Genomic DNA, 10,386 nt, shown 5'->3' on the forward strand with positions numbered 1-10,386 from the left:
GAGGTCTAACACTATCAATTGATTATTATTGAAATAATGATAAAATAATGATTAATGCATGCTTTTATTATGATGAAATATTAATGAATTAGGCAGGTAAACCTTAATTATTTTGATTGTATCCTGGTGGGGCGCCTTCCTCCTGCACAGTGATGGTAGGACAACAGGAGCAGTGTGGGGGGGGGGGGGGGGGGGCGCTGGCCACGCTTCCGCTCTTCCCGGTGGATATACCGTACGGTCACGTGACTCTCCCGGCGTGCGGCAAGGTCTCGGCTATTTCTGTTTGCACGCAATTAGCGGAGGTGCGGAGCGGGCAGGCACACTGAAGCGGAATGTGGGTTTCTAGGTCGCCCCCCCCCCTATGTGTAGCCAACGGCAACAGCACGATAATAAGGGTAATGAGACCTTGCACAAGTTCGGCACATTACTCAGGTCTGTCTCCAGATGTGACGTCCACGTGTGGCCGTTTCAGGAGGGAGATGTCCTCAGGAAATCACGCCATCGTTATTCCACTTCCTCTTTATCAAGGAACGCCAAAAACCTGCTGGACCCTGGTCCTTAAAAATCCGGTGTCACTTGTTGTTACACTTAATTTGATCGCAGAAACATTTCCCTTACACGTAGAAGGTACTGATGCACATTTAAGATGCGAGTTCATCGCACCTTAGCTATAAGGCAGCTTACAAACTATACATTTCTACCATGCAAAGGCAAAACATCCTAAATGCATATTTGATCAAAACCGACTATGACCAAAATCAGGGCTCTTAAACTCTTTTATCTTGTGACAAAATATCTCAGTTCAGCTATGCTACACTATCAGTTACGTACCTAATACCTTGGCCAGGACTCCCTGGAAGAAGAGATAATGTATCTCAATGGGACATTCCTGGTAAAATAAATGATAAATAAATAAAAATAAAAAAATTACACAGTTGGGCGGTCAGTCTATAAACATTGCAGTCCTCTTTCTCAGTGTTAGTGTGATTACTGTTCTGCTTTTGTAGGGCAGGTGTGAACTGTGGGAGGTTTCGCCGAAGAAGTTCAGAGAAAGAGCCATACGCTGGAGCATGTGACCTTTCAGAGCCAATCACCTGCCTAGATCCGTAGCTGTCTCCCTGCTAACAAATCCGTTAAACTTGAGCCAAAGCAATTAGCCACTTTTTGTTTGCTAACAAACCATAATAATTCCCAATAATATCTGAGGTGACTTCTCATCACTCAGTACCAGCTGTGTGTCTGTAAGCTTTGTTCTCGCCCACACCAGAACCAGCATTTGTTACCTTATGGGGGGGGGGGGGGGGAGTGAATAATGTATTTGTCTCCCAGTTTTTACCTCATTTAGGGCCAGTCAGCCTTCTGCTCAGTGGGGGCTATCATCAAGCATTTATCTGGCTGCTCCGCCCCCATCCCGTCCATCAAATAACACGAACCGCTAAACTTAGGTTTCAATCTCAGCCTCTCCGGGTTTTTGTGTGATATTCCACTCGCCGTATCGGATGTCCGAGTTCTTTGTCTGCAGCTTAAACGCGTCCCATATTAAACAGGGCCCGTCTGTGTCTAAGCCCGGTGAGAGCACAAAGCGAAGGCCCTTCATGGTCTCTCGGGGTATCGGAGGGCCAGCCTCTGGGAACCGTTTGGATCTAAAGCAGCCGTGATGTCCTCAACAGGATGAGACGTCTAGGATGACTTCAGCAGGACTTTTATTTTAACATTTGGCAATCCCTGGGCTGCCCGACCCCGTACTATGAAGATGAGATAAAACTCTGAAGGAGATGTTACCGCTGCAACGTTATCTCTCCGGTTGTGTGCCAGTCCTTGACGGCGTACAGTTTCAGGCTTATTGGCTTGGTGAAGACATCCTTCTGTTCGAGCCAGCAAGGCTCCCGATGAATTAAACACCAGCTGTTGACTGCAGATCTCGTCTCTGGTGGCAGGGCAACACATGAGAAGAAATCGCAACGATGAAATTTGGTTCTGGATGGGAAAATGGCTCTTAGACAAGACATGAACAACACATGGTCCCTGAGCTGTGACTTTGCTTATATACGTCTGATTTTATCTCGGTTTCATCTGGCAGACTCATCTGTAAATGAAGAAGATAATCTCACCAGTCAACACAGGTTGGTGTTCTCATGCAAAACTACGTTCAAATAGACCTGCAGAAATATCTAACCGTATCATCAGTTTAAGAATAATTTCATCACGATGTGTTTACTAAGCTGAGCCGCTTCAGTTCGTTCAGCTGACATCACAGAGGATTTGACAGACCTCGACAAAAGTGTCCCATTTCATTTCAGGATTATCACCGTGTTCAGTTATGAGTTATTCATGCTGAGCCATTTGGCAACAACCGTCCAAAGCTCCTGAACAAAGACTTTGCATGAACAATTAAAGTGATTCCTGAACAAATTAAGAATGACTGCTCCTAGCAGCAGAGAACAGATGGTTATGTTACGGTTTCATAGAAGTTGGTACATAATTAAAAAAATATTGCAGCACCAGTGGTCCATCCATCCATATTGAAACTGTTAACCCAGGGCAGGGTAATGAGGGGGGGGGGCACCCAGGACAGAATGCACGTCCTTCACAGAACACACAATCTATGGGCAATTAAGCAACACCAAGCCACCTGACTGTGCATGCAGGCAAAAACCAGTGACTCTGCTGAAGCTGGGAAGAATGTGGAAAGTCCACGCACCCAGACACACACATACATATGCACACTCGGGTAAACACGGACCCAGACACACACATACACACACACACATATGCACACTCGGGTAAACACGCACCCAGACACACACACACACACACACGCACGCACACTCGGGTAAACACGGACCCAGACACACACATACACACACATACATATGCACACTCGGGTAAACACGCACCCAGACACACACACACACACACACGCACGCACACTCGGGTAAACACGGACCCAGACACACACATACACACACACACATATGCACACTCGGGTAAACACGCACCCAGACACACACACACACACACATATGCACACTCGGGTAAACACGCACCCAGACACACACACACACACATATGCACACTCGGGTAAACACGCACCCAGACACACACACACACACATATGCACACTCGGGTAAACACGCACCCAGACACACACACACACACACACGCACGCACACTCGGGTAAACACGCACCCAGACACACACATACACACACACACATATGCACACTCGGGTAAACACGCACCCAGACACACACACACACACACACATATGCACACTCGGGTAAACACGCACCCAGACACACACACACACACATATGCACACTCGGGTAAACACGCACCCAGACACACACACACACACATATGCACACTCGGGTAAACACGCACCCAGACACACACACACACACGCACGCACACTCGGGTAAACACGCACCCAGACACACACACACACACACACACATATGCACACTCGAGTAAACACGCACCCAGACACACACACACACACACACACATATGCACACTCGGGTAAACACGCACCCAGACACACACATACACACACACACACATATGCACACTCGGGTAAACACGCACCCAGACACACACACACACACACATATGCACACTCGGGTAAACACGCACCCAGACACACACACACACACGCACGCACACTCGGGTAAACATGCACCCAGACACACACATACACACACACACATATGCACACTCGGGTAAACACGCACCCAGACACACACATACACACACACACACATATGCACACTCGGGTAAACACGCACCCAGACACACACACACACACACATATGCACACTCGGGTAAACACGCACCCAGACACACACACACACACACACACACATATGCACACTCGCCAGGACACACACACACGCACTCGGGTAAACACTCACAAAAACACACACATACACACACACATGCACCGAGACACACACATTCACATACACACACACACACACACACAAAGATACACACTCGCCAGGACACACACACACTCGGGTAAACACGCACCCAGACACACACAAACACACATATGCACACTCGGGTAAACACGCACCCAGACACACACACACACACGCACGCACACTCGGGTAAACATGCACCCAGACACACACATACACACACACACATATGCACACTCGAGTAAACACGCACCCAGACACACACACACACACACACACACACACACATATGCACACTCGGGTAAACACGCACCCAGACACACACATACACACACACACACATATGCACACTCGGGTAAACACGCACCCAGACACACACACACACACACACATATGCACACTCGCCAGGACACACACACACGCACTCGGGTAAACACTCACAAAAACACACACATACACACACACATGCACCGAGACACACACATTCACATACACACACACACACACACACAAAGATACACACTCGCCAGGACACACACACACTCGGGTAAACACGCACCCAGACACACACAAACACACACACATATGCACACACTCACCCAGACACACACCAGGACACACACACACACACACACCCGGGTAACCCGCACCCAGACACACACATTCACACACACACACACACACATATAAGAAATTTACTAATGAGAGGAGGCCATTTGGCCCATCAAGCTCGTTTTGGGAGAAATCAACTAATAGCTCAGGGCTGAATCTTATCTAGCTCTGATTTAAAGGAACCCAGGGTTTTAGCTTCCGCTACACTAGCAGGAAGACTATTCCATACTCTAACTACATGCTGTGTAAAAAGGTGCTTTCTAAAATTTCTCCCGCTAATTTCCACGAGTTCTAATAATAATCAATACTTTTATTGATCCCTGTGGGGAAATTGTCTTTACGCCTCCCTTAACTTGCTCTTTGTAGAGTAAGTTGTCCGCGAAGGGCGGCCACCCGGACCGGCGCCCAGAGAGCTAAGGGATAAGGGACTTGCTCAATGACCCGTAGACGTGCTGAGGCTGGGTTTGAACCGGCAACCTTGTGATTACAGGCACAGCCCACTGAGCCACACGCTGTATTTAAACTAATATTGTTTGGCTAAACAGCATCCAGACCTGTCTAACTACACGCTGTGTAAAGAAGTGCTTTCTCAAATTTGTTTTAAAATGTTCTCCAGCTAATTTCCACTTATGGCCACGAGTTCTAGTATTTAAACTAATATTGAAATAGTCATTTGGCTGAACAGCATCCAGACCTGTTAGAATCTTATAGACCTGGATCATGTTCCCCCTTAGTCTCCTTTGCTCGAGGCTGAACAGATTCAGCTCAGCTAACCTCTCCTCATAAGACATTCCTCTAAGACCAGGAATCATTCTCGTAGCTCTACGTTGCACCTTTTCTAAGGCAGCAATATCCTTCTTAAGGTATGGTGACCAAACCTGCAAACAATATTCTAGGTGGGGTCTTACCAAGGAATTATATAATTATAGCATCACCTCCCTTGACTTAAATTCCACACACCTAGAGATGTAACCCAACATCCTACTGGCCTTTTTATTGCTTCCCCTCACATGCACACCAACACACACACAACCAAAAAAATGGTCCCCACAATGTAAGGTACACCTGGACCACAGACACGGGTGCACACGCGCGCGCACACACGCACGCACACACGCACACACACACGCACGCACATGCACAGAGTGGGGCTGAGACTCAAACCTCCATCCCTGGAGGCTAATGGACTTCCAGCTAATCCGCTATCTCCCCCTCCGACATTTCAGCATATCATTCAATATAACAGAAGCACGTGTAAATTATTAGGCCTTAATGAGTCACTAAAAGGGCTTCAGCAAAACCTGATGACAATAAATGCTTGAATACAGGATTATACAGAAGTATCCGGCACTGGGTGAAATCCCCTTTAATGGAGTTTACACAGTATTATGTAATTCACGGATTTGGACTCTTGGCTGATTTTCTCAAGCGTCTGGAATCATACGAAAATCTCTCATGGTTGATTACAGATTTTCCCCAGGATCTGAGTCGGAGCTCACTAGAGCGCTTGTAGACATTCTCTGAATCAGTGTATTTTTGAGTCACCGTGCTGCTGAAAGTTAAAGTGTCACCTTAAATTTGTTTATCCGACTCAAACAAATTTTCATTTACATAAGAGACACTTTAGCCCAAAGCAACAAGCAACGATGAGGCCAACCACCATCGCTAGGGTAACTGGGGTTAAGGACCTTGCTTGAGGGTCTAACAGTGATATAGTTACTGTACTAGCCATGTGATTTGAACCCACAACCTTCCAGAGTGAGGGTCAGACCTCAAGTACACAGCGTCATACACACCATCCACTGTGCTTTGCTGCATTTCCCCTTTAAATGTGACCGTCCCCAAAGAGGATCAGCCCCCGCTTAACTTGATGTTGCCCCCACCATGACTTCTTCTCAGGATGAAGCAGCTGGCCGACGCATCACATCAGCCGGCACTTGACATAACACGTGGAATTTATATGAAAAGGTGCCTCCCGGCCTCATCAGCTCACTCTGAGCTTCCAATCACGTTTATTTATCCCACAGTACAATTGCCCCTAACAAGGCTGTTCGTCATTCTCCTGTCAGGCTGGTTAGCTTCCTGTACGGTGGCATTTTTTAAGTATTTCACATAGCAGTCTCCGGTTTCAGCCATTGAAGGACGCTGCCTTTGGCTTCCCTCACCAGTTACATCAGAGCCCAGCTGTTGCGTTCAGAATGAACTGATCTGCACAGTTTCTACATGATAATCATCCCAGTTCAGTCAGAAGACTGTGTTGCCAAGAATATACAAAGACCTCAGTACTTTATGTACTCTTCCTATAATTTTGGTGATTTCTCACTGCTTCCGTCCATAACTTGCTGAGGAAGTTCTTTGAATTATTATTATTATTTTAATAATGAATGTGTCACAAAGGCTTTGGGCAGCTCAGGTGCTGTTCTTGGGTAGGGGGTAAGATGGGCAGCGGGGTATTTAGTGTCCTGACAGCCCTGGGGGTGTTCTCGGGTAGGGGGTAAGATGGGCAGTGGGGTATTTAGTGTCCTGACAGCCCTGGGGGTGTTCCCGGGTAGGGGGTAAGATGGGCAGTGGGGTATTTAGTGTCCTGACAGCCCTGGGGGTGTTCTCGGGTAGGGGATAAGATGGGCAGTGGGGTATTTAGTGTCCTGACAGCCCTGGGGGTGTTCTCGGGTAGGGGGTAAGATGGGCAGCGGGGTATTTAGTGTGCTGACAGCCCTGGGGGTGTTCCCGGGTAGGGGGTAAGATGGGCAGCGGGGTATTTAGTGTCCTGACAGCCCTGGGGGTGTTCCCGGGTAGGGGGTAAGATGGGCAGCGGGGTATTTAGTGTCCTGACAGCCCTGGGGGTGTTCCCGGGTAGGGGGTAAGATGGGCAGTGGGGTATTTAGTGTGCTGACAGCCCTGGGGGTGTTCCCGGGTAGGGGGTAAGATGGGCAGTGGGGTATTTAGTGTCCTGACAGCCCTGGGGGTGTTCCCGGGTAGGGGGTAAGATGGGCAGTGGGGTATTTAGTGTGCTGACAGCCCTGGGGGTGTTCCCGGGTAGGGGGTAAGATGGGCAGTGGGGTATTTAGTGTGCTGACAGCCCTGGGGGTGTTCCCGGGTAGGGGGTAAGATGGGCAGTGGGGTATTTAGTATTATGCAACGTCACATGGATGTTCCTTGGAACAACCACATCACCAGCGTTCGGCAGTGCCGCCCACTTCCAGTCCTGGAGGGCCTGCATCTATTCAGTTTGCCCTATTTCCCTGCCCTATTCAGCCAATTACCAGGTTTGGTAGGTGTTTGAGCAGGAGAATCTGCAAACTTAGATTCTGGCCCTCAAGTACCGGAACTGGGCAGGCTTGCCTCATAGTGAAGGTGATAGTAAGCAATGCAGTGATGTGCTGCTTAACTCAACATCTCCAGAAAAAGGTAAATATGTGAAATGATAAATAATAATTTGTATTATTATAATTATTGTATTATAGTGGTTTACTGATTAACTGCAGTTTCCAAGTGTTATAACTATAAACTGTGAGCACTGTGGCTGTGTGTGTGTGTGTGTGTGTGTGCACATGTGTGTGAGTGCAACCGTGAGACCTCTCACTCTCTCAGGTGCATGACACACTCGCCCTGAACCTTGCCAGCAGGCAGAGGGTAATAAATTAAGATAATTATGCATGGAGATATAGGACATTAAAGAATAAAACAAGACTGTTCACCTCTGTAGAATCTTGGCCTGAACTATTTCTATTTCATCCATCTACAAACAGCTTTTCCTGTTCAGGGTCACCCTACAAGGGATGCCAGTCCATCGCAGGGCACTCATACGCACTGCCATACTCCATAGGGCACCGTTTCTCAATTCAGTCCACAATGAACCCCAGATGGTCCTCAGTTTTGCTCCCTCCCAGAGCGAAAACGTGGACTGTCTGGCAAGGAACTGGGAGGGAGCAAAAACAGTATGGTGAAGGAATGCATGGTTAGTGCCGGGTGGAAATGGGAAATGAATATCTTTGATTTTGCATACCTAAGACTGAGCTGGAAATCAGGAAACCATTTGTTGAAGCTTTGATGTACAGGTAGGTAGCTATTTACAGCTGTGTGTCACATAAGTTAACATTCAAATCACAGACTATTGATTTTTCGCACATATGCAGTACACAACTGTTTATGGAACTTTTGCCCTATTTCAGGGGTAGGGAGCCGGTTCCATGGAGGGCCGGTACGGGTTTTTGGGATGACCTGTCAATCTGCCAATGACGGTAGGTCCCCAGGACTGGAGTCGAGAATCACTGTTTTATTTTTGGCCGATTGAGAGGCCATCCCAAAAACCCTCTATGGAACAGGGTCCCCACTCCGACCCTATTTTGTATTTTCAGATTACATGCCAAACTACGTTTCACAGCCTAAATATTCATACTTCGCGCAATGACAATAAATCCAATCTAATCTAAATCAACTCCACAGCCTTCCATGTAGTGACAACACTAAGTCCTATGTCTGGTATAGTGATTTGACTGGTGACCATTAACCCCCGATTGATCCAGAGACTGAAATAAATACATTTCTCAGTGTCACTAAACATAAACTGCATATCTTAGTCTCACCTGTTTGATGTCCTCATGAATGACATCATCCCGCAGACGTTTGTCCTACCGCGGTGAGAGACGGATGAGCTTTGTGACCATCAGTTAGGTATCGATAAGAAACATGCACAGTTCTTCCTCCAAATGTATACAAATCTATGTACTATATATCTACGATTGTTAGTGCTGTGCGTTAGATCCTGCTCGTGGTTTGCTGGTGTTCCCCTTCACCGTTTTCCGCAGAATGGGCTCTTTGCACGTCAGCTTCCACGTTCATGGAAATGCAGCTAGCTCATTTCCGGTCTATGAAAAATGGAATTACAGTGGTACCTCGGTTCTCGAACTTAATCCGTTCCGGACTCCGGATCGAATCCTAAAAAGTTCGAGTTCTGATCGAATTTTTCCCATAAGAAATAATGGAAAACCAATTAATTGGTTCCCGGCCCCCCAAAATTACACCTAAATATGTTTTTATTTTTTAGCATTTAAACACAAAATTAACAGAATAAAACAAGAAGAGCATTTTTTTCTTAATGGCTTCCAAAACGATAAAGATCTTATCCCAACATTACCCCTGTCCACGCCCCCTCGTTAACCTCCTGTGGAATCCCCATGTGATCAGCTGTTTCTGGTTGTTGTCATTAGTCCTCTGTATTAAGTCGGCGTTTCAGTTTGTTTCCCCAGTCCGGTCATTGGGTGCATTCGACTTGCTTACAGCGCTGGCTTACCCCTGATTTACACTAGATGCGTATCCGCTGCGGTGCGACTGCGCTGCATTCGCATTCCGTCCGAGGCCGTCCGCCAATTCACACTGGACGCGTTTGTGGTCCGTATCTGATCCGGCGCGCCGCTGGTTTGCGAGATCACATGACCACGGGAGAATAACATTTAACATAACATTTATCTATGTTTCTATGGATAAAATAATGTGTCAATCCAATATAGGTTACTGAACACTTTATTAGGAGTTTACAAGTACTTCACAGTACAGGTTACTTTCATTAATTAAAAATCAAGTATATACATAGTTAATTGGAAGATTCAACTTACCGTCAAATCCCAAAACTTCTGAAGTTTCACTCCACGCCTTCTCCTTTCTACTGTTGTCCTTGTAAAAAGGATCTCTAGGGTCTAGGGAAACGCACCGCAGCGGATACGCATCCAGTGTAAATCAGGGGTTACACTGGATGCGTATCCGCTACGGTGCGTTTTCGACACGGCAGCCGCAGGCAATCGCCGCCAATAAAGTCAATGCATCAGTTTACACCAGATCCGCTGCGTTGCGTC

At 47.1% G+C, this 10,386-nt stretch overlaps 1 long non-coding RNA gene across 1 annotated transcript; it reads right to left on the reverse strand.

Annotated features, from left to right (window-relative positions):
- Positions 1–1,686: 1,686 nt before the first annotated feature.
- LOC111860115 (uncharacterized) lies at positions 1,687–10,173 on the reverse strand. The gene is made up of 2 exons (XR_002841963.2): positions 9,121–10,173; positions 1,687–1,927 (listed from the first exon to the last, which is right to left on the reverse strand). It is a non-coding gene; the product is annotated as an uncharacterized lncRNA (long non-coding RNA).
- Positions 10,174–10,386: the final 213 nt, after the last annotated feature.

Source organism: Paramormyrops kingsleyae, chromosome 24 (genome assembly GCF_048594095.1).
Source record: "Paramormyrops kingsleyae isolate MSU_618 chromosome 24, PKINGS_0.4, whole genome shotgun sequence".
In the NCBI taxonomy this organism is placed as follows: domain Eukaryota; kingdom Metazoa; phylum Chordata; class Actinopteri; order Osteoglossiformes; family Mormyridae; genus Paramormyrops; species Paramormyrops kingsleyae.